Source organism: Stegodyphus dumicola, chromosome 3, assembly GCF_044657685.1.
Source record: "Stegodyphus dumicola isolate Sdum_Otavi_A_Nest chromosome 3, ASM4465768v1".
NCBI lineage: Eukaryota > Metazoa > Arthropoda > Arachnida > Araneae > Eresidae > Stegodyphus > Stegodyphus dumicola.
In genome coordinates, this window is record NC_140770.1 from 209360631 (window position 1) to 209384610 (window position 23980).

A 23980-nucleotide genomic window follows, 5' to 3' on the forward strand; every position below is an offset into this window, starting at 1 on the left:
TCTTATTAGTTTAAATATCTACGAGTAATGAGAGTTTCGCGTGCAAGCACAAGTTGTGTTCTTGTATTCGGTTTAAGACTAACTAAAAAGGTTGTTTAAACCTTCTTCAGTATTTTGTGAGTAGTTTAAGACGTAGCGATAACTCGCTAGTTGTCAAGTAGAGTTTGCATGACTTTAGCTCCCAGATCAAACAGAAATCCTGCATCTGGCTCCCACCTTTATCGCGAAACGATGTGGCAAGTTTACGCCGTTTTTAGCCTGGCCTTCCCAAGATTTCAAATTTCTGCTGCAACAGCAAGCCAGATAGAAGGCTTCGACTTTACTATGGAAATTATGCGCGCCAATGAAACCGTCGAGCAGTTTTGGCGGTAGAAGTTCGGTGTTGACCTTTTTGGAAAAGTTACACATGCTTTGTTTACTATATATTTATTTATTAGAAAGCTGCAGAGAGTAACTATAGCAACTCAAGCCCTGCCCTCGACGGCTATAACTATAGCCGTCGAGGGCAGACCTTGAGCTAGTGTAAAGGCAACGGCAAATATTGAAATGTTTAAAACTGCACTTTTGAAAGCATTCCCTATGATGAAAGCTAGAGTGATGTTAAAATCGGAACTTTAAATATCAGATTAAGGTGGAGGAATTAACATATTTTGTTCTAAGAAAAGTACAAGTGGTAAATCTTTTGCATGGAAAAAAAATCCTCTCCTTAAATACACACAAAGTTAATTTACATTCTAGTGAGGAATACGGAAAGATGAAGCCATAAATCATAATAACTGGTTAATTAAAATAAGATAACTTACACAAGTCTTTGTATAAATTTAAACAAATTCGACAAACAACTACAATAAAACATAATGTTTTGAAAAGTACCTCTTCTTATAGCACACAAATCTTCGAAACTTTATTTAATAAATTATTTAAGCTAATATTCAAAATACTTTTACTATTTGTTGCCAAATTCTCGAGTTTAGCTTCAGTTTTATTCCATTTGGTGTAAACGCTGTTGGCATTTTATGTTATGAAAAGTAGATTTTGTATAATGTGGAAATATGAACTTGTTATACTTTAATTTTAATAAAATTAGTATGACGTAAATTCGCTCTATGCTTGCTTCGTAAATAATATTTAATTATTGAAAAACATTTTGTCATAGATCATTTCAAAATTAAATCGAATATTTTACTAAAAGCTGCATTTGCTTTTTCTGGACTGCTCACAAAATAGAACTAAATGCTCTCTAAAAATTAACGTGGCCGAACATGGCGTCTTTTACTTCAGATTGCTGCGCGGAATACCAACGACCACAAAAGCCTTCAACTTTCGCCATCGTCCGGCGGATTAGGGTTGCCGGAACAGAAGATACTCATTTTGGCGTTGAAATCCAAAAAAACACTCCAGAGTTCTCGTTCGTTTCGCTCGCGTGCGGATGCGGATAGGATGCGTGGTGTTCAAAATTATATGTGGGATTCGTTAAGAGCATTTGTTGCACGCTAAACTCGATTGGAATGATTTGATTTCCTCATCAGGTACGTGAGTAATTTCGCTAACATTGAGTATTTTAATCTTGTTGTTTGTTACTGTTACATTTTAGCTACAATTTGTATATTCCATTTTGATTTTTATGTGTAAATTCAAAGAGAGTGTTCTGCTGAAAACGTTTCCAGTATTTTAAATAATTAAAGAAATGAGCAAGAATAATATTCTTCTCTTACTAAATAAATTAGTTATTTGATTTTAAATAATTAATTTATTTTACTGAAACTTAATTTTAAAATGTTAATATTAGTGATACTCATGAAAATCAACTATCAATTTACTTTTTAAAGACATTTTGCACGAAGACTGAAGAATTTTTGTTTGCCTGACAAAACCTTTCTGTATTGCAAAAGAATAATTATTTTATATTTTTGTTTGAATTTTTTAGCATCGAATGTTTGCATTTAAATTTTTACATGAGGCTTGCATACATAAGATGGGAAATTAAAATTAAAATATAATTTTAATGAAATAGGAAGACATTTGCATTTGACTTGTTCTGGAATGGTTAGGACCTCCGCAAGTTAGTAGCGAAGCCTCTTAATGCTATTAATTTGAAATGTTGTCATTTTAAAGAAACGTAATTTGTACTTTTTATGAGAAAAATCGGAAAAAAAGGACCGTGTAATATAAACTACATAACAGTAAGTGGATTCAAGTTTGCAAATAAATTTTTATGTGAAAAATATGCTTAATCTTTCAAGTTTGATAAATAATGTTTCTATAATACAAAATATGAGAGCTTCTCTAAAATGCCTTCACGCATTCAAAGCCAAACATTAAAGCTCATCCAAAAATGACATTTCACTATTTATCGTTACTAGGAGACACGCAGGCTGTTATTCAGTCAGGATAAATTTTATAGCTGGAATTCATAATACATGAAGACATAAATGTTTTTTTTATTAATTACAGATAGTAATAGTATAAATATTTGTAAAAGTAAATGTATGCTGAAAAATATTTATAAATTATTTATCATTGTTATTTATTGAACGTGAAAGCAAAGAGAATGCAACAATTAATGATGTAAACATGATGATAACATGTCTTGTCGAAAAAATCGATATTATCTTACTAAAATGTTTTTAATCAAAAATCTGTTTCGAGGATTGTGTTTTAACAGAGATGGATTATAGGATTGCAAAAACTGCAACCTCATAATTCCACCTCTGCTGTTACCTAATCTCTCTCCGGATTCAAAGAGAAGGAAGCAGTATAAAAGTGCTCACGTAGTCCAACTTTCAGTATTTTAAGATGAGAGGAGCTCTTCATAGCATCTGAGATGGACCCTCTTCTTTATAAAGCTGCCACTGCGTAGACTGACTGAATTTTAGAATAGCCCTAACTATGGTTTGTAAACTAAAAGCTACTGTTTAAATTTAGAGGAAAAGAAGAGCTGTAAATCTTAATTAATGAAGCATTTTAAACACATGTGGGTAATTTAAATTTTTTTATGTTTAGTACACAACATGGATAAAATAATTTAAAACTGTTAATCAGTTTTGGCAGTTGAATGAAAATCTACTAAAGAAATTTCAGGTTTAGAGAAAAATCAACAGATGCTGTTTTCTTACGTAAGTGATAAGCAGTCTGGCAATTGGTATAATGTGCAGCCTTTAAATTTCAATGAAATATTTCAAATCCTTGTCTTGATCAATGTATCTTTTTCGAGAAACAAAAGGTTTTAACAGGTTTTAAATAATCGAGTTCAAGACTGTATCTTCATCTAGTTAAAAATAGAAAGCGTAAATTTTAAAAGAATAATCTTCGTAGGAAGAAAAAATAAGGTTATATTAAATATTCACTTAACAAGGTACTTTCGAGAAAAGAGTTCGAATTTTGTAATTTAACACTATATTCAAAAAGCCCAAAAATTTTCAAAATCCCGCCAGGCTGCACCGTATACTAGGATTTTACCATAACCTCTTAAAGTTTAATGTATTAAAATATTTAATACATTAATATCAACATAATGATAATTTTTCTTTACAATTGAAGAAAACTAATTTGTTAGGTAAAGCTTATTAAATATTGGATGTAAATTTTATGTAAATTATTTTAGTTCACAAAAATGCCAACAAAGTAAAAACCAAAATATGCGTAAAACAGTAATATTTTGGAATATGATTACCCCTATTGGAAATCCTTTCCCAGAATTAGGGAAATCCTGTGTACAAAAGAATGTAATGGGAATTTGTAGTGCATGGGCGGTTACGGTTACGGTATGCTGCTTTGTATTTTGTCAGAAAGAAAAATCTCTGTATTTTAATAGTGCTCAGCAGCGAAGAAGATAACAGCTTGAATTTATTTTTATAATACATCTGATTAATGATTACCATTTCTAATCAACATCATTATGATATATATGAAAGTAAAGTGGTGTACATTTAATCAGGGCGGCAGGTGATATACATATCAAGTATAGGCACCGTAAGCAGCCGCCTAGGGTGGATATTTTTGGACAGCGCCAGCTTAGTGGGCGACAAATAAATTTCTTTTTGATTTATTAATATGATTAATTCTTATAGGTTGCCAATTGTACTCATTGCTGAGGGCACAGAAAATTCTGAAGCCGGGCTTGCTTTCCTTAGATTCTAGGTTCCCCTAGGATGGCTATTTTCGGAGAGTCCAAGTTTAGTTTTCTGACAAACGAAAAATAATTTCGCTTTGCATTACTAATATCTTTAATTCTTGCGTGGTAATTCTGGATCGTAATATTGATTTTTGCACGGTAGTAATCTCGCAGTTTCTCGGTTACTTGATTTTTCAGTTCATAAAGACAAACTCCAGTTCTCCACCTCGTCGTTCTCCACCACACCACCTTCATATCTCAAGATTCGTGCATAAATTTGCTTATGTATTTTACATACAGTCTATTCCTGTTCAGCTATATATTTTTAATTATACCTAGGCTCCTCTACTGCAGCCCTTCACACATTGTAAATTCTGAGCAGATGCAATACAGTATTTAATAAAAATACCCATCCCCTTAAAAAAACTATCCTAGAACCTATACATACATATGCATAACAGAAATAGGTATCGTAAACCTAATAAAAAGTACACGTTAACAACAATAATAATAATTTTCATATTTGTTTGTAAAGTATTCTTTTAGTTTTTAAGATTACGTTTAGTTAAATCTTTTGATCCATCTACTATTTCTTTGCTGTGAAAATTTTTCGTTTATAATCCTACTTCTGAATTAAAAAATCATTACTAAAAGCAGCCTCTATGTCAAACTTAGTATTTATTCTACAAACGTTTATGTTCGATGACCTCAGGTGAGGGGTCACGCAGAAGGTTTTCTTTATCGTATCCTGTATTCCTTTGACATGGAAACGCCTATGGATTTTTTGAACAATGTGCTTCCTTTTTCACAGAATTTTGTTCTTTTTGACAGCGTTTTGGAGATAAACGAGACATATCTTCGTATTAAATGATTTCATTTTGAGTTCACTTGTACTTCTACATGATTGTGAGACTATCTAAAATTTTACGTTGCTTGTCAATGCCATTCACTAAGAATTTCGAGGTGTGTTTGTAGAATCATTCTACGGTGCTCGATAAAGGTCAGGGGTGTATCGGTTAGCCAACGCCCTCATGGGCGCCTTCTTCGAGCCCCTTTTATTCTTCCCCTCATTTAGCCGCTGTTTTTGAATCAATTTTCAGGAAAGTGTGACTATGAAAGCCTTCCTTGACTTGCCCTTAACCGCTAAAACTTTCAAGATCTTTCAGGCCAAATCAAAAGACTCTTTTGCAGTTGCTTTTATTTTTCTTTGCCCTCTCCCTCATCAAGTTTGAGGATATCTGAAACACGGACTAAAATATCTAATGAATACCTTAATACCCAACCGAAGGAAAACAATGTTGCATCAGCTCAAAAAAAAAAAAAAATGTGGTTTGTTGGCTTTAAACTGAAGTCTTTTTTGCTTCGTGAAAGGCACCTGTGGTACCAGCATCCCCTAAATTGACTCGCAAGGTCACGAGGATCTACCTCAAGATCAGTAAAATACTTTCTTATAGGATATTTTAGAAACCTTGGATCTACCTGCTGATGTTTCCTGATCATCTGCTGATCAGGTTCCAGGCAGATTACCGTCTGACAAAATACTCTTTTCTAGTTTTCATTGCTTCGTGTAAATTGCATTTCGAGTTACTTAAAAATATGCGCTTCTAATATTATTACAAATGTCGAAAGAGTTTTATTGCTGATAAATGTTTAGCGGAGAATGGATTTAATGTAGAGCAAAAGATACTTTAAAAAAAAAAAAAATATTGACTAGGCGCTGGAATAAACACCCTTCAAGTTTATTCTAGCACTCCAGAATTTAATTTCATAATAACTAAATTTTTATATTATTATTTTAAACAGTTATTAATGTTTTGCATCATAATTAAAGATTACTTTAACCTTGATACTGTACTTAAAAAAAAAAAAAAAAAAAAAAAAATATTGACTAGGCGCTGGAATAAACACCCTTCAAGTTTATTCTAGCACTCTAGAATTTAATTTCATAATAACTAAATTTTTATATTATTATTTTAAACAGTTATTAATGTTTTGCATCATAATTAAAGATTACTTTAACCTTGATACTGTTTATTTCGCAATAAAAACTTTATAGCCGTGTTTATTACTTTATATAGCTTTGTAATTTTAAATGTTTTTCAGTTTTAATGAAATAAAATTTGTAGTATCATTTTACGTTAATATTAACTTTTGATTTCAAAATATTAAAGCCTTTGTGTGTAGAAATTCGTTTTATCTGAAATGTCTTCCTTTTCGTTTAATTGTCCTTGATTTTGTTTAATAATCTTGGTCTTAGGTCTTTAATTCCATTCTAAATAAATATCCACAGAATACTGACTTGCAGTGGTTGTGCTCAACTGTTTGATGTTGACTTTTAATGAATAAACTGAAGATGAAAGAGGAATCACTAATAGCGATTTAAAAGTACGGTTTTGGCTTTGATGAAAATTATAGAACAGACATGTATCTTTCAATTTTTGCTTTTTGCACTGAAATCTTGTTCTGTTCCATATTAAAGAACAGTTACTTCTTTGAACTGCGAGAGAACGCTATTTTTTTCTGAACGCAAACAGTTTTTCTTTTCATTGTGGATTTACGATCTAAAATCTGGTATTCAATGGGAATTTTAACTTCGGACTTTACTAAATGCAAATGATCACACTCTCTCTGCGCAACTAAAGCCAGTGTTTCCTTAATGTAGCATCGTTGTTTTATAGCGTTATGTGCATATTCCGCTCTTTTACAAATCGTACTTACAAATCGTATCGGATTTTTTTTTAAGTTGGGGCCATTTACCAGCCTATATCGACCATTTGTAACAACAGTCTTCAAACAATAATATAGGTTAGCAAAATGACAGCTACTTCGAAACAACCGGTTTGTGCCATTTTGCCAACCATTTGCCATTTTGTTCCGTGCCTCACAATTTTGTTCTCAAAATATTTCATTTTTAAATATGCAATATTGAAATTAGGATTATTAGTAATAGTATTATTCCCTCAAGTGAAAGGGGAATAACTACACATTTCTGATCTGAAATCAGAAGTGGTTTATGTTAGAGAGAGAGAGAGACAGACGGACATTTGAAAACGACAAGACGGGTGGAAAACTATGCTGTCTTACAGAACAGAACAGGAATACAACTGGAATTTTACTAGAATTTGAAGCAGACGAATTATGAACGTAAGGGGTACATTTTTACAAAATGAATATTATCAGCAAACATATAAATGATAAGAACCTAGAATATTGCTTTCTAGCAATATGCATGCATCATGTTGTAGAGACATTAGGTTATTTTGGAAGCAGGAAAGATGAAAAATGAGCGATGCCCTCGCCGGGACTCGAACACGGACCTCTCAAATATGCGTCAAGCATGCTGACCACTACACCATGAAGGATGCTAAGAAAGCGTGGGAAATACCATATATACTCCCCCTTTTAAAGGGTGACTGGGGTTTAGGGGAAATCCTGGTGGCGGAGAATCATCATCCACCATCTTTTTTAGTTCGGAGCCACTGTAGAGACATTACGTTATTTCGAAGCAAGAGACATGAAAAATGAACAATGCCCTCGCCGGGAATCGAACCACGGACCTCTCGAATACGCGTCGAGAGTGCTGACCACTACACCACGAATGCATGCTAAGAAAGCGAGGGAAATATCTTACAATGTAAAACGTATAACACATTATATACACGTTGAAGCAATGTACTGTATTACGACGCTCCCTTTATTTTTTTGTTATGGAACCGAAGCTGTTGTATCTCAGGGTATACGTAAACCTCAAGCTATGCTTGAATATTAATCAAAAGAAGGCTCCTTTTTTTTTTTTTTTTTTTTTAAATTTTATTTTTTTATCCTTCATTCCATCTTACAACAATTTGTTCAGAGTTTGAAATTTTAAACTTTTCAAGGAAAAAGGTTGCTGATTCATTCTGTACATAATTCTTGTACGTAAACAAATAATTTAATATTCAGTGTATTTTAAAATAAGAGTACATTCTCTGCTCGAATGTTAAAAAAAATATTTTTATTGCTGACGTTATAATAACTTTCTTTGCAAATAAAATTGCAAACATAAAAATATATATGCTTTCAAAATGTTATTGTTTAAAATTACTTATTACTATAATATCATCTTCTAACAATTAATATGTGAATTTTATTTTAACACTTTTAATTTTTTCTGACATGATAGCATTTAAAATCTAATTTCTTACTGGAATGTAAATAACGAATGTGAGGAGCTCTAGTGTAAAAAGGAACGAAAATAAATAAATAAATAAAAAAACTTAATTATTCATACCCCTTTCAAGCAGTATCAAATAAAATATTCTTATCTTTTTGTCCGCTTCGCTCGATTGCGTCAAATGTCAAGTACTCGTAAATTAGTTTACTGTGGTGCTTAAAATCACCAGTTCTGAATCGATACTGCTCAAATAAAAAAAGTAACGTCTTCTTTAAAAGGAATTAAAAAAAGCTTAGCATTTTTGTGTAAATATTAAAGACGGAATCATATTCTAATTGGTAAATCAAATGACGAAGTTAAACACGAGCATTTTTTATCTTAATATGACATGAATTTCAAAGGTTAACACATTTTAATTTCCAAATCAAAATATTTTTTTGCTTTTCCGTGAAATATTTTGTTTCGTAGTGCTTAATATTTTGGCAATTAATAAAAAAATTTTAGCATTTGAAAAGGACTAAATATATGTTATTCTCTTTGATTGTGAAAGAAATGCACAAAATTGATAAATTGTAATATTAATTTGCTCAAATCCATTTTCATTTTAATACAGCTATGTTTATATCTATTAACTCATCTGATAAATGTCTTAACTCATCTGTCCAAACTACCAAGAAAATTTAAAGGAAGGAAAATTAAAAAGTTCTTTATAACTTATTATTGCTTGGCATTATTGCTGAACACTTTTAAAATACAAAAGTTTTATATAATTTATTTATTAGCCCAAAGAGAAAATTTGCCCAGAAGGGCTATTAATTTTCGTTTTGGCATTTTGCGTCGTCAACTATAGAACGGCGTTTCACCTTTAAAATTGTTGCCACCAAATATTAGAATCCTATATTATATTTAAAGAAATTAAATAATTAGGAATCTGCATGAATGTATGTATGTTTCTCGCACTGTGAAAAAACAACGTACCTAGAGATATCAAATTTTGACTAACATAGTCCTCTACTCGAATATCGGCATCTGGAAACCCTAATTTGGAATTTGTTTTATTATTTATTTAATATTTTGTAAACCTTTAACGAATTTTTGACTAAGAAATTCAACGATTTCAGAAAGAGCAATGGCAACACTGTACAGGGGCGGGGCAGGGAAGACATTTTTATCTCCAGTTAATAAAGTTAAAATGAAATATTTGCATATTTTTAATAAATAAACTGCAAGATGAAACCGAGGATAAAAGTTTTTTTCTTTTTTTTTTTTATTTGAGAGAGAGAGAGACAGACAGAAAAGGAAGAGTGGAAAACATTAAAAGCATTGTTTTATTTTATCAACAGAGTGTGTAAACATTTTTTGTTTGATCACTCTGTGCTTTATTTTTAGAAACATAAAGCAAGTACTTTTATATGCCTTAATATGGATTGTTTATTGAAAGAAAGAGGTTTACTGTAGGAAAGTTGTTGAAGAACGCTTGAGTAACCCGTTGTTTCGCTCTCCATTTGATTAATAATAGCTTATTTTTGTAACTAGACGGAGGAACTAAACAAAAGAAAGGAATACCAATGCATTTTTTATTATAAATTTTAATCACTTTTCCGGCTGCGCAGTATTTTCCTAGTTAAGCACTTAATTCTGAAAATGTTTTAGGTTTTCTTTTCCTTTACTATTAAATCAACGCTTATGGATTAATTCTTCACGACTTTCATTGTAATAATTTTTAACGTCTCCTCCTTTTTTTATGGTGTTGGTGTATTTAATTATGGCAAAGCACACTAGGGCTATCTGCCTAAGAGGAGGGATGCCTTTTGTGGAGGACTTTCTAAGGCAAACTGGCTGGTATACACGTTACACATGGGGAAAACCACGAAAACGCCCATGCAGCCAGCCCGTTCGCGGAACCTCGGACCTCGGACCGAACTACCAGCGTTCAGCGACTACACCGCTCGGCCGCTGGTGGGCCTCCTTTTTTTATGTTTACCTTTGGAAACTGTTTTATTAAAAATACGACCATCTTCATTTGGTCGCAATTTCAACGGATTTTATTAGCCCCAAGCGTTAGCTCACAGAATTAGTCTCGAAGCGGCATTTTCCGGCGGTTCACTGTAAACGGCGTATCACTTTTTAAATTGTTGCCACCAAATATTATCGCTCTGTATTATATTTAGAGAAACTAAATAATGAAGAAATCTGCATGAATGTATTATGTTTCTCGCATTGTGAAAAATCAACGAATCATCAAATTTTGAATAACGTAATCCTACACCCAAACATGGGCTCCTAGAAGTCCAAATTTGAATTTAGTTCATTACCTATTTTATATTTTGTCAAACTTTAACGAATTTTGATTAACAAACTCAACAATTTCAAAGCGAGCAGTGGCAACAATGTACGAAAAAAAAAAAAAAAAACATTTTTATCTCTAGCGCGCGAGACTATATCAGAAATTCTAAAGATATGCTCTTTTTAAATTATTTTGCGGCATTGCTATTGAATTGAATTCTATGGTTTAAGTGCGAAGAACATGGTATTTAATAGATAAAGGTAACACATAAAAAAACGCCTCATTGGGCGTAGTGCCTTTCAGATTTCTTTTATGCTTTTGTTTATTTATTTATTTATTTTAGTTTGCAAAGCTGCACAATAATATACTGAAAGGTACCATGTAAGATGATATGTAATCAAATCTTTGTATTATTATTTTTAGCAGCAAGCAGCGAGCGCATTTAAACATCTGATTTCTTATTTTAAAAGTGTGGTTACATTGATGAATGCGAGAGATGTGTTATAGATCACGTTAACTGTGCGAAGTCCTTTCTAGTTGACATAGTTCAATGTACGTTTAGTTTTTATATATGCCTGTGCAATTAATAATGTGTTATTTTCCTTCTACGTGGGCATGGTGTAATTTTTGGCGCGCAGCTTGGGAACGTTCTGGTTTTTAAATAATTTTTTCTGCTTTTGGCTGACTCTGTCAATTAATGTTCAAACCACATTATGATTCCTTTAAACATCAAACGTTTTTAAATGACTTAATAACAACATAAATCTATAATCTTGTGATGTTATATAATTTATAGGGTGTTTGCTCCAAAAAACAGCAACAGACTATCTCTTCACTGAAAATTCTCAACATCACACTGCCAATTTGAAGACCCACTTCGTCTCGAAATTTGCTGTTTTCATTCGCGATACATTCATGCAATTAATTACAATAAAAAAAGGCCCCTCTGATAATTTTTTACTCATTAAATCCATTGCGCAACTTAATCCAGTGCTTCAAAAGATTTCTGAACATTTTTATTTGTGGATGAGTTATGTTCCAGTAAGGTGCTTGATATTTCCAACGTTCCTGGGGTTAAAAGTAACGCTTGAAAGGTAGCTGAAATATTCTTGAAAATACCATCAAAATGAAAGCAATGACAAAGTACCAAAAAACAGCAGCTTTTCTGTATTTCCCTTTTAATCCTCTGTACTTAGACATTCCATTTAGATCTATGATCGTAAACTCTGGAACCCTTTTGCCCCACAACATTTAGTAAGTTTTGCAATACCACTAAAAGTACTTTTTAACTTAATGAAATACTTCTTGTTAAACTACTTCTTAACTTAATTCTCTTTTTTCCCAAAATAATCGCATTCGTCGTCGAAGTTGTCTAGCAGCAAAGGTGTTAAAACCTCTGAATACTGAAATGTTCTCTTGCAACATTATTTCCAATTTTTTTGTATATTTATCTCTCACATACTCACACACAAAAAAATTAATCTTAAACAGCAAGCAAAGTTGTAAAGTTTGAAATTATGCAGTAAATTATTGGGGAGGGGAGGGATTTTAATGCAGCTAAAATTTTTTAATTGATTCCGAACGTTAAAAAGTAACGGTAGCAACTAATTTTTAATTCTCTTTCTACATTATCATATTTGAATGAGTAAGGTTTCTACTCGATCTGTCTTAATCCAAACGAATTCTTTTAAACGTATATATGCTGATATAAAAAGAGAGCTAACAGTTTATTTGAGAGAATAAGAGCTGTTCAGTTTGGGCAAATTTTGTTAAAATTGATTACATATGTATGTTTTCCAGTTTCAAAGTTTTAATTTGACAAATTACCTGATCATTGTAATGTATAATTGAGCATATGCTATCTTCAGTGTCTTCTTGCAGCTGTTTGATATTCTGGTAATATTTCTAAACTCTGTTTCAACGTACTTGGTCAATATTCATAGTGTACCTGGATCAATATACATAGATGATTATTTACTGTTTTTAATGAGAAATACTATTTAATATAATTACTGAAACTATAGTCTCTAGTTATAAGGAATTTCTCCTGCCTTATTCGCATGGCTTCATGCCTTCGTGATGTAATGGTCAGCATGCTCGGCGCATATTCGAGAGGTCCAAGATTTGAGTCCTCTGCGAGGGCATTGCTAAAAAAAAAAAAAAAAAAAAGGTGGTGGATGAAGATCTAATCTCCAGTCGCCCTTATATAAAGGAAAGTATATAAGGTATTTCTCCCGCCTTCTTAGCGTTCCTTCATGGTGTAGTGGTCAGCACACTCTGCGCATATTCGAGAGGTCCGTTGGTTGAGTCCCGGCTAGGACATTGCGCATTTTTCATTTATCTCGCTTTCAAAAAATACCTAATGTCTCCACATAGCTTTCTCTTCCAGCGATTGACTGTTGGTGCTGGCAACATTGGAGGGAAAACAAAGTTTGAGTAAGTACATAATGCGAAAGTTAAAATCGTTGCAGCTTTTAGAGGGAGTGGGGAAACAGTAACACCAACCAAAGAAAAAATTAAATTTCATGTGATAAGGAATATAAAGTTTAAGCTGAAGTTTAAGCCCGAAGTTTGTATTAATTCCATTTGATACAGCGGTTTATATTCATCAATTAAAATAACAAAAGCAGTTACTGAGTTCGATCTCAGCTTTGGAAAGAGCTGAATAAAAATATTTTTGCAGCTCTGAAGATGGCCTTTGAAATAAAAAGCTGTTACAAGTCTCTCCTTCATTCGCCTTAAATAGCACATAGATAAACTGCAGAAAATAATATAATAAAAATGTGTTTTAAACTTACAGTTGATAGCTGAGAGTAGTAAATAAAGATAGTAATATGTTTTACCATTGGGTCGACAGATGCTGCCCTTCGACTGCAATTTTCTGCGAGTATAATGTTTCTTCAGTATTTAATACTTGAGCAAATCTGTAAAAGAGTATAACTTGTATATGTATGGCCCTTGGAGTTTTGGCAATACAATGCTTGTAATGAATTACATTGATGATTACTTGTTTGAAATCTAGGCTGTGGGACTAACTTGTAACTTGGAACCTATTGACTTAATGTATTTATGTGTGAAGGAAACCTGAAAAAATGACAGAGAACTGTTTAGCGTATTCGGAATTTATTATGGCATGGAATATTCTTCATAAAGGATGACATCAAAAACTTGTGCGTACCATATTCATTATGAATCTTTGAATGATATTTCTTTTGTGCCTTTTTATGAGGAAGGCTATATATCTTGGAGTTATTTGTGATCAGGGACGCATGTGGAGACATTTTGCTGTTGACATTTGAATGTCTAATGCGGACATTGTTCTAGTATATAATATATGAAATATAACACACGTTTTAATTAACTTTCTTTTATGTATTCGAATTTGTCAACTTGGCATTCCAGGATACCATCAATAAGCCTGCCATTCAATCTTTTAGAGCAGGGGTTCTTAACCGGTGGTACGCAAGATAAAAATAGGTGGACGCTAAGAAGCAAAGAATTTTTAACTATTAAATTCAAAAATCAAAACCCCCAACATCCTGATTGAGGTTTTGCTCTAACACTTGTAAATATTTGCGATTTTTGAGAGTTCCTTGAAATGCAACTCTTGTTCCTCACGCTCAGTAACTTGCACCAGGCGTACGCGATTTGCCACTTAACTGCTTATGATTAACCTTTATTTTTTTGCTTTATTATTGTGTAATGTTTATATTTCCATATATATGTACATTCTTATAAAGTATAACAAGTAATAATGAAAAAATCGTATTATTAATAGCGAAACTTCAATTAAAAGTTCCAAATCGATACGTACCATTTACTACTCGGAGATTACAGTCGTTAGGTGAACTAAGAAAATATATGCTTATCGTGAGAATTTTCTCTTAAGATTGTATATTTTCTTCAGCACCCCCCTCGCTGCTGCTGATTTCTTGTCTGAGATACAAAAGGCGAATTTTGAATACATTTTTTTCTTCTTCTCTATGCGATGTAAATGACTCAGTAGGTACAACACTGCACCGAGGGTGAAGCCTGTTCAGAACCTCCCCCTGGAGATCATTCTCCATGAAGGCGTTTTTGCCTTCTTGGCCACTCATAATAGTCGTAAACGGCCCTCGGATCATTCGATTCGGTGGGCAAAGAATCCAGAAGCTAAGAGGGGAAGTTATTGCTCACATGGGGAGGGGTGGTGGGGTGACTCATTCCTTGTTTGTGCGTCGATTTATTATGCCACTGTGGGGGCATACAAAACCCGGCGTTTTCCCTCACATGCGGGCGTTCATGTCAAAAACCATCTGTATATCCGCAATTAATGTTGATATATTATCAGAACACATTTGAAAATAAAATAATTAGCTGTTGGCTACCTTCGCCTCCATTGCGTAATATACTTTTATTAATATGATAGAAATTATTTTTGATATAAAACGGAATTTCTTGTGGATAAGTTTAGCTGGATTGGATACGAAAATAATATATTTGTATTAAATGTATACAAAGTTTATTACGTAGATAGATATTGAAGCATATACATAACACCCAAAATGAAGAACTAACTTGGCAGCCGAGGCAAATTTAATATTCATTTTAATTTTAATTGAAATGTGAGGTCACAAATAACTCAACAAACAATCGCGTAGCTTGATCGAGGAGCACAAGCGAAATGCGATGTAATCAGGACAAAATCTGAGTTGGTTTCGAATTCGACATCATTTTGATTGAATGAGATTAATAAAGCTCTATTATTGCTATTCGCTTATGTAAGTTATTTTCGTCAGAGATGTAAAAGTCATGTGATACGGATTAATCTACTGATGACGCAGTCTAGCAAAGTTTATAATAAGCAATTCCTTTTTTTGAATAGAAAGGGGAAATATCCAAATTAAGACGGATGTGTTAAGGGGCTACTGAAAATTGAAGTTAGAATTTTGACTTTATTTTTTATCTTACATAAATACGCAAAGATAAATATGTAAGATAAAATCACATAGTACATAAGTATGTGTGGCGTCGGATCGTCGATGGTGTTGGCCGTTAAACTTCGTGCTCCGATTTTAGTTGATTTTAAAGGTGGAAATAGCTACAGTCGGTATTTTTCATGTTTTAAAATGTGTGCATAAAGTGTTCCCGATCAAGTAGATACCAATTTTGTGAAATTCGACCTGCAAATGTCAAAGTTATGGTGATTTTGGATACTTAGTTGTGGTTTAGTGTTGCGGGATTCCAGCAATGGGGTCTTCGTTTTGTGAAGTTTTGGATCGTGTTTTGTGCCAAACAGGTGTAGAAATTATGTTCTACAGCTTCCGTGGATTGCATCGATTTGCGTCATATGTATTTTAGATAAGTATTTACTGATTTATCTTCAATTTTGTATTTGTTTACATTGTACTTTGTGTTCATAGACTGATATTAAGCTAGAGACTGTTTTCGAATTAATTAATGGTCCTTTTGGTGAAATTAATTGCAATTTTCTTTTAAATATTAATGTTTTTTATGATTTTATGACTTACAAAAAATTTTTTGACAGTTTTATCACAATTAGGATAATTAATTAAGATTTTTATACTATGGTACAAAAAGGACGCTATCTTACACCACTGTTCTTCGAAATTCTTAAGAGTCTGTAACCGGAAGTTGCCATACGCATAGAAAATATGTTCTAAATTTATATGTTGTTACTGATTATAATCTCTAGAGAAGTAATGTTTTTGAACTTGTCAAACTAACGTTCTGAGACTGTGGTTCTTTCCTGGAAAACTCCATAGACTATATGTTAAATTCATGCTTATATTACTACTTGAAGTCAAGTGATAATTGTTTTCATTTCTGTGCTATAATGTTCCTTGGGGTCCTTTTTGTTAATTTAATAATTCAAATCGTACTTACTTTTAATTAGTCTTTTGTTAATTAATGATTTTTGTTTAATTGGTTCTTTTCCGCTTACCGATTTGTTTTTCATAGTGTTTTTATTTCTGTTTCACTTTTAAGTCATATGTTTAAGGGTTTTATGATTATATAGTAACTCCCTCTGCAGAAAAGCCCATTTTATAGAATTATAATAAAATGTCTCATTCTACGCTTTCTGTATTTATTTATGTTACGCTTTCTCCGGCACATTCAGTTTCTTCAGTCTTTGAATCTTCTCCTGGCTCTGTACAAGATTTGGCTCCAGGAAAGGTAACTGGGAAGCATCTATCATTTATTAATGAATCCTATGACGGTATCTTAGCATTTTTAGTTGATGCCAATGCAAAACATAAATTAAATAATAAAGATGCAGCGAAACTTAAAATGTTTGTAAGCAATATCAGATCACATTCAAACAAACGTGAATTATACATAGCTCACCTGGAAGGTTTTAATGCCTGCTTGAAGGAAAGAGTCTCTTCATTGGAGGAAAAGAATTCTTTGTTGGAAAAAAGACTTTTGGAACTTGAGTTAAAATTTAATCAGTTAACATAGCTTGACCAAGCCACTGTCTTACCACATTCGGAAATAGCGTCTGATTTACAGGCTTGTCATTCACATAGTTTAGACGGTAAATTTGATAAAGTGAATTCGGACTTATCTTCTGCAGAAATTGTTAGGCTCACTTCGAAGCCTTCACAGGTAAAGGAAGATTCCAGCTCAACAGGATCACGTTTTGATTATCAAGGCTAAAGATACAAGTAGATCGCCAAACAGTATTAAGAGGCAATTAGTTCAGAATATTAAACCGCAAAGGCTCGGAGTAAATATTTTACAAGTTCGTCCAACAAGAGCCAAAGAGTTACTTTTGTTCGTTGTAAAGAGGAAGAGCAATTGGTGACATTGAAAAAAGCCATTTTGGAAAACTCGGATTTGAAGGAACATTTGGACCTGAGAATTCCAAGACTACCAAGAGTGTCTGTCATAGTTTTTGGGATTCCTCAGGATACTACTTCTGAGGAACTACAAATTGCTTTTCAAGAACTCTTATCATCAGGTGAGAAGAATTTTGTTTTTCCAAGGGAACCCAGATCCAGAACAGACGGTACATGCAACTGGCTTGTTGAGGTGTCTAGAGAACAGGCACAATTGTTGAAGGGCCTGAAGAGAGTCTATATTGGTTTCGCATCGTGCTTCTTTCGAGAATTTCATAAAGTGACGCGTTGTTATCACTGTCAAGCCTTTGGTCATTTAAGTCTAATTTGCAAAAATCCACCGGCCTGTGCAAAGTGCGGGAAGGGCCACCTTACTCAGGAGTGCTCCGAAAGCATTGCAAATTGCGTCAATTGTACTCACTCCAACGCCTCTGCAGGAACGAAGTACGAGACATCACATCAGGCTAGCTCATCACAATGTCCGCTATACAGGCAGGAGATTCTTCACCTCAGCAACACTCAGAAGTGACAGGCTCAATGAACATACTTGTTACTCAGAGCATCTCGGGTCTGACTTGTGCACAAGTAAATTTACAGAGATCAAGGGCAGCTACTTTAAATTTTATTGATTTTATGATTAGAAATGAAATACAGCTTGCTTTCTTACAAGAACCTTATGTCAAAGATGGCAAGATCATTGGATTACCAAACTGTAGTAAGATATTCTTTTCTGGTTCTTTTAAAGCGTTGATAATATATAACGGCCCTCTAAATCCATTTTGTGTGGTGAGAACTTTAAATGCAGTGACAATTGCAATTTATCAATAGAAGTATTAATATTACTAACGTTTATTTTCCACCGACGGCCAATTTAGATAACAATTTAACCGAACTTTGTTCACATATTATTCATAATGATCATTTGCTTATTGCGGGTGATTTTAATGCTACGAGTCCTCTTTGGGGTGGAAATCAAGAAGATCATAGGGCTGTTAAAGTTCTTGATTTTATCCACGAAAACAGACTGTGTGTTCTTAATTCCTCCGATTCAGAGCCAGCATTCTTGACTGTCAGAGCCAAGGGTTGGCCTGATATTACATTAGCTTCATCTCATTTTGCAATTTCTATTACAAATTGGAGGGTGTTGACAGGTTTGTCTATTAGTGATCATCAAATTATTTTGTTTGAAATTGGAATATCGGAAGACATAATTTTGAAACGTAGATTTAAAACTTCATATGGTGGACATGAAAAATTTATTGAGAAACTTCGTCCACGAATTTCTCAATTTATAAATTTATTTGAATCTAATACTTCTCGAGAGGATTTAGAAAATAACTACGACTTTTTTATTGGTTCATAGATGGATGCAGCAACAGCGTCCTATAAGTCGAAAAGAGTACGGATTAAAACCTCTACATCATGGTGGTCTGACTCGTTCACAATAAAAAGGAACAAAGTTCGTGCTTTAAGGAGACGTATGCAAAAAGAAAGGGATGACAATATAAGGCATTCACTTAAAATTTCTTATAAGAAGGAACTAGCAATTTTTAAAAGATTGATTATAAAGACAAAAAGTGAATCTTGGAAGGCATTTTGTGCTGCTATTGAAAATCCTTATGGCATCACTCAAAAGATTGCAGTGGACAGAGTATTTCGACCTCTTCAGCTGCCAGTAGAGGTAGCTCCGGACTGTACTTCTCTGAGAGAGAAATATAAAAAAATTTTAGATGAGTTATTTCCATTGGATTTGGAGATTGACGATATGGATTTACATAAAGTAATGCGAGAAAAATTTAAAAATCAAACTTGGAATTCTACTTTAAGTGACTCTGCCCTCCTGGAGCTTGAGGAGTTAGAAAATACAATTCGTTCTCTACCGTCTAAGAAGGCCCCCGGACCAGACGGTCTTGATAATATTATCATAAAGATACTTTTCAAAGAATTCCCCCAATTGTTGTTATCTATATATCGAGCATGTTGGAAATTGGCTTTATTTCCACGGCAGATGAAAATTGCCGAAATAGTTTTATTTGGCAAAAAAGGTAAAGATCCTGCTATTTTGTCTTTTTATAGACCAGTGAGTCTTCTTTCTTCTTTAAATGAACTATTTGAAAAATTAATATTGAACAGATTAAATTATTTTCTAACTGAAAATAAAGTGATCAGCGACTTTCAATTTGGATTTAAAAAGGGGGTTTCAACTGAAATGGCTGTTTTTAATCTGCTAAACACAGTAAAATGCAGCAGGGATGGTAACAGGCACACGTTAATCATCTCCATTGATATACGTGGTGCATTTGACACGGTCTGGTGGCTTGACATAATTGATGCATTGGATAGCGCAAACTACCCTGTAGAAATTTTGAATTTAATTCGAAATTATTTGGAACAACGCAAAATTCAATTAACCCTGGATAATGAAATTTTAATAAAAGATTTGCAAAGAGGCTGTCCACAGGGTTCCTGTTTAGGACCAACCCTGTGAAACTTAGTCGCTAATTCGGCCTTTGGTATGTTTGAAAATACTGAACAAATAACTTTGCAAGCTTATGCCGACGATTTTCTGTTAATTATCTCAGGCGTAAAGGACATTGAAGTAAGAGCTCAACAAGTGAATAAGTTTGTAGAGTGGGCAGACATGCATAAATTAAGAATTTCCGAAGAAAAAACTACTATGTTGTTTATCGGTAGGAAAAGAAAAATGCGTCGAAATCCGTCTATAAAAATCCATGGAAGGCCAATAAAATGTGCAAACGCCTTGAAATATTTAGGCTTTGTTATCAGCAATACGCTGTCTTGGTTTCCACATGTGAAACATCTTAAACAGAGATGTGCCGTTCTTACGAATGGCATGACAAAGACTATGGGCCTTAATGGGGGTACTTCCCCAAAAATCTTACGGCTGTGGTATAAAACAATCACTGAAAGAGTTCTTTTGTACGGAGTCTCCATTTGGGGTTTTGATATGAACAAAACTATGAGTGGCTCACTGAATTCAATACAGAGGCATCAGCTATTACTTATTTCCAAAGGTTATAGAACAACCTCGACAGCCTCACTGCAGATTTTGGCGGGTATACCTCCATTAGATCTGCAGGCTCAAAGAGACTCTTTCTTAGGACGGATCCCACGATTACGATTGAATGGGGATTTATGGAACCAACATCACCTAGTAAATGATTATGAACTACGGGTTCCATCTAATCTTGGCCATCCTGCCTCTTTAAAACTCAAATCTGCAATCAATTTATACTATACGGCTCCAGTAGCCAATGACATTGCTCTATTTACAGATGGTTCTAAAACTGAACGTGGAACAGGTTGTGCATTTTGTGTATTTAACAATACTCAAAATGTATATACATGGACTCGAAGGCTTGATAACAGAAATACTGTTTTTCAGGCAGACTTTTAGCGATAAACGCTGCTCTCACTTATGTTAAAAGAAATCTATCGGGCAAGACTAAGATCTTCAGTGATTCATTATCTAGTCTGCAGGCTATCTCAGACATTACGAATAGAAATCCGATTGTACAAGTTATTCAAGAGAAATTGCTAAGATTTAATTCATCTGAAAGACCACTTCTTACCTGGGTGCCAGCTCATGTTGGCATACTGGGCAACGAAGAAGCAGATACTTTAGCTAAATGGGCTGCTAATGATATCAACGGAATTGAAAATCCAACGAAATTGCCTTTTTCACATTTGAAGAGCGAGACTTTAAATACACTGCTTGTGAAATGGCAGGAAAGATGGACTAATGACTCCACAGGAAGACGAGTCTTCTCTTTCTTTCCAAAAGTTTCACTCAGTCAAAGAAGCACATCGAATTTTTATACTCAATTTTTCACTGGTCATGGACCTTTTAATACATATCTCTTTCGATTTGGACTACGTACGACTGAGCTTTGTTCTTGCGGGGAGTTGGGAGACCCTGAACACTTTATCTTTCACTGTCCATTTACTAAAAAACCTTCACTTGAATAAACCTTTAGATCAACACAGGCCAAAATGGGCTGAAATGATATTAAAAAACTCTAGTGAGAGTAAGAAATTTAAGGAAATTATGCTTTTCTGTCAGGAATTAAATTTTTCTGTAAATAATTCTCTCAGATCATCTCTATTGGGAGTGAGTAATTGACTTTCAGCGACTGTTAGATTTTTACTGTATAATGGTAATTGTTTAACTTTGTGTGTTTGATGCTTATTATTGTTCAGTTTTGTTGTTTCCACTGCTTATGTTACTGATTTAAAATTAGAAATGGTTTTACGTAGAACAGACGTATCTGACATTGAATGCATCTATGCTCTTATAAATTGTAACGGTTACTTGTAGCCTATTAGTTTTGTAATTGTTAATTAAATTTAAAAGAAAATTTTTGTGACAATTGTATTATTTTGCATATTTTAATACGTTCTTTTGTAATTGAATTGATTCACTTTGGTGGATTTGATAGGCATTAATTGTGCATTCTATTATAAAAATTTGCATTCATGATAGTTATTTTATATTAATTTTCTTTACTTTAATCTTGAATGCATTTTGTTTTTGATTTTGAAATTCTGTAAAATTTTGTGTCGGCATTTTTCTAGTATTGCATTTGTCTTAGCGATGCCAGCAAACCTAATCTAGAATAATTATTTTGTATACCTTTTTGCACTTTTCTGAATTGAATAGTTGACCTATTTTTGTGAATTTTATTGGTTTTACTTGAGTTCTCTATTGTAAATTGTGCATTTAAGGCAGTATTTTATAATAATTTTCTTTGACTTATTTTTGAATGTATGTGGTTTTTGGAATCGGAATTTTTCATATATTTATGTTGGCATTATTCTTGTACTGTATTTCTATCGCGTTGCCAGCAAACCTGATGTAGAGTTTTTATATTACTTGGAGTGGTTTTGTTTTTAAACCAAATTTATGTTTTGCATTGTAATAATATCTCAGGTTCAGTGTATTTTATGATAATATTGTTCAGGTATCAAAGTTATTGGTTCTTAATTCTGAATTCATATGAAAAATTTTATTTGGCAGTTTATTATTGTCTTAGTTTATCTTTATGCATTTTTTTTTCTAAATTGAATGGTTCTTCTTGAAATTGTGAATCTAATTGATATTAATTGTGTATAATGCAGTAATGGATGTATTATATTTTGTTTGTACTGTAGTTTTTATTTAAATTAGTTGGACTCAGTTTTGAAAGTATTTCGTATTTTCAGTACAAATTATGAAAGTATACTCGGTTTATTGTTTGAATGCTATAGGTACTACTTGTAACATGCTTTCTTTAGGGTCTTTTATGACTATGTTACTTATGTTCTTGTGTTCTTGAAGGCCTTGTATGCCACTGTAAACTTATTTTGCTTAGTCATAATAAATAGCTTCTGGAGGCAGGGGCTTTAATCCGTGTAAGGCAGACATCATGTCAGCTAGGTAATGGAGCCCCTGTTGTCTGGTTAACAGTACATAAGTATGTAAGATAAAAAAATATGTAAATGTCGATGATCATTCTGTTTTGTCAAATCTTGCTGTTTCACTGTTCTGTTCTACAGTATTACAGTATAAATTTAGGTGTATGATTTAATCGAATTTTCTTTTATGTGAGTAAAATTCTATAAATTATTTAATTTAAATGCCTGGTTTAACTGCGCTATCCTTTTGTACAAGTATGAAACGCTGGAATATAAACTCAAATTACTTGAGATACGACATTTTTTTCACAAAATGAACAAACTTCAGCAGCGAGATTTCTTGCATAAAAAATTGTGAGTTTTTACATTCTCTATAAATATTAGTTTGAGGAATTTAGAAGTTGATATACGTATAATCCTCAATTGAGTATATTCAAATGTCATGATTCAAATTGAATTCATTGTTTAAGAGATGATTTAAGTAAATTTTGTGAACTACTTTATCTTTTAGCGATGCGCTAAAAATCCGTAGATACGTACAGTCTTTAACGGCTACTAAACCTTATAGCTAGCCTTTTATGTTTCATCCAATTCGAGTATTTAAGAATATTTAAGAAGGTGAATTTAAAAATAAAAAGACGAAAAAATATTAAACAAAATAATTCTTACTGAACATCAGACATGGATCACTGCAGCTTTACAAACGATAGCTACGAATAATAGACAAAACCGCTATTTTCTCTGTCATTTTCTGGTTCGTTAATGTTCATTCCACCGACATCTATCATTGGTATAAGATTATTTTTACTCTCTCATGTTTCATTATATGAACATAAAGGATTTCATGCTTTGATTGTGCCGAAGAATTCCGTTTCATTTCCACGGTATGGTTGTATACTTCCTAAAATTCCCAGCTGTCGGAGAGGCGGAACTGCATGAAGTTGTTTAAATACACTAGTAAAGAGCTAAGCAATCTTTTTGAAATATTTGTATGTATTGTGAAGTATTTGTATTTTTTAATCACTCCTATGCTTATTTTTAGAAACACGAAACAGGTACTTTATGTACGTTATTATGGATTGTTTATTGAGAGAAAGAGGTTTGTTGTAGGAAAGTTGTTGAAGAAAGCTTGAGTAACCCGCTGTTTCGCTCTCCATTTGATTAATAAC

General features: G+C 33.1%; 1 protein-coding gene across 2 annotated transcripts in view; it reads left to right on the top strand.

Moving 5' to 3' along the window:
• Positions 1-1384: 1384 nt before the first annotated feature.
• Positions 1385-23980, top strand: part of LOC118193044 (major facilitator superfamily domain-containing protein 6-like) — a 98276-nt gene continuing 75680 nt past the window's right edge. Inside the window, exon 1 of one of the 2 annotated variants that reach the window (XM_085813817.1) lies at positions 1385-1529. The gene's annotated coding sequence lies outside the window, so the exon portion shown is untranslated. The remainder of the gene's footprint in view (positions 1530-23980) is intronic. The other variant, XM_085813818.1, reaches the window with a different exon arrangement.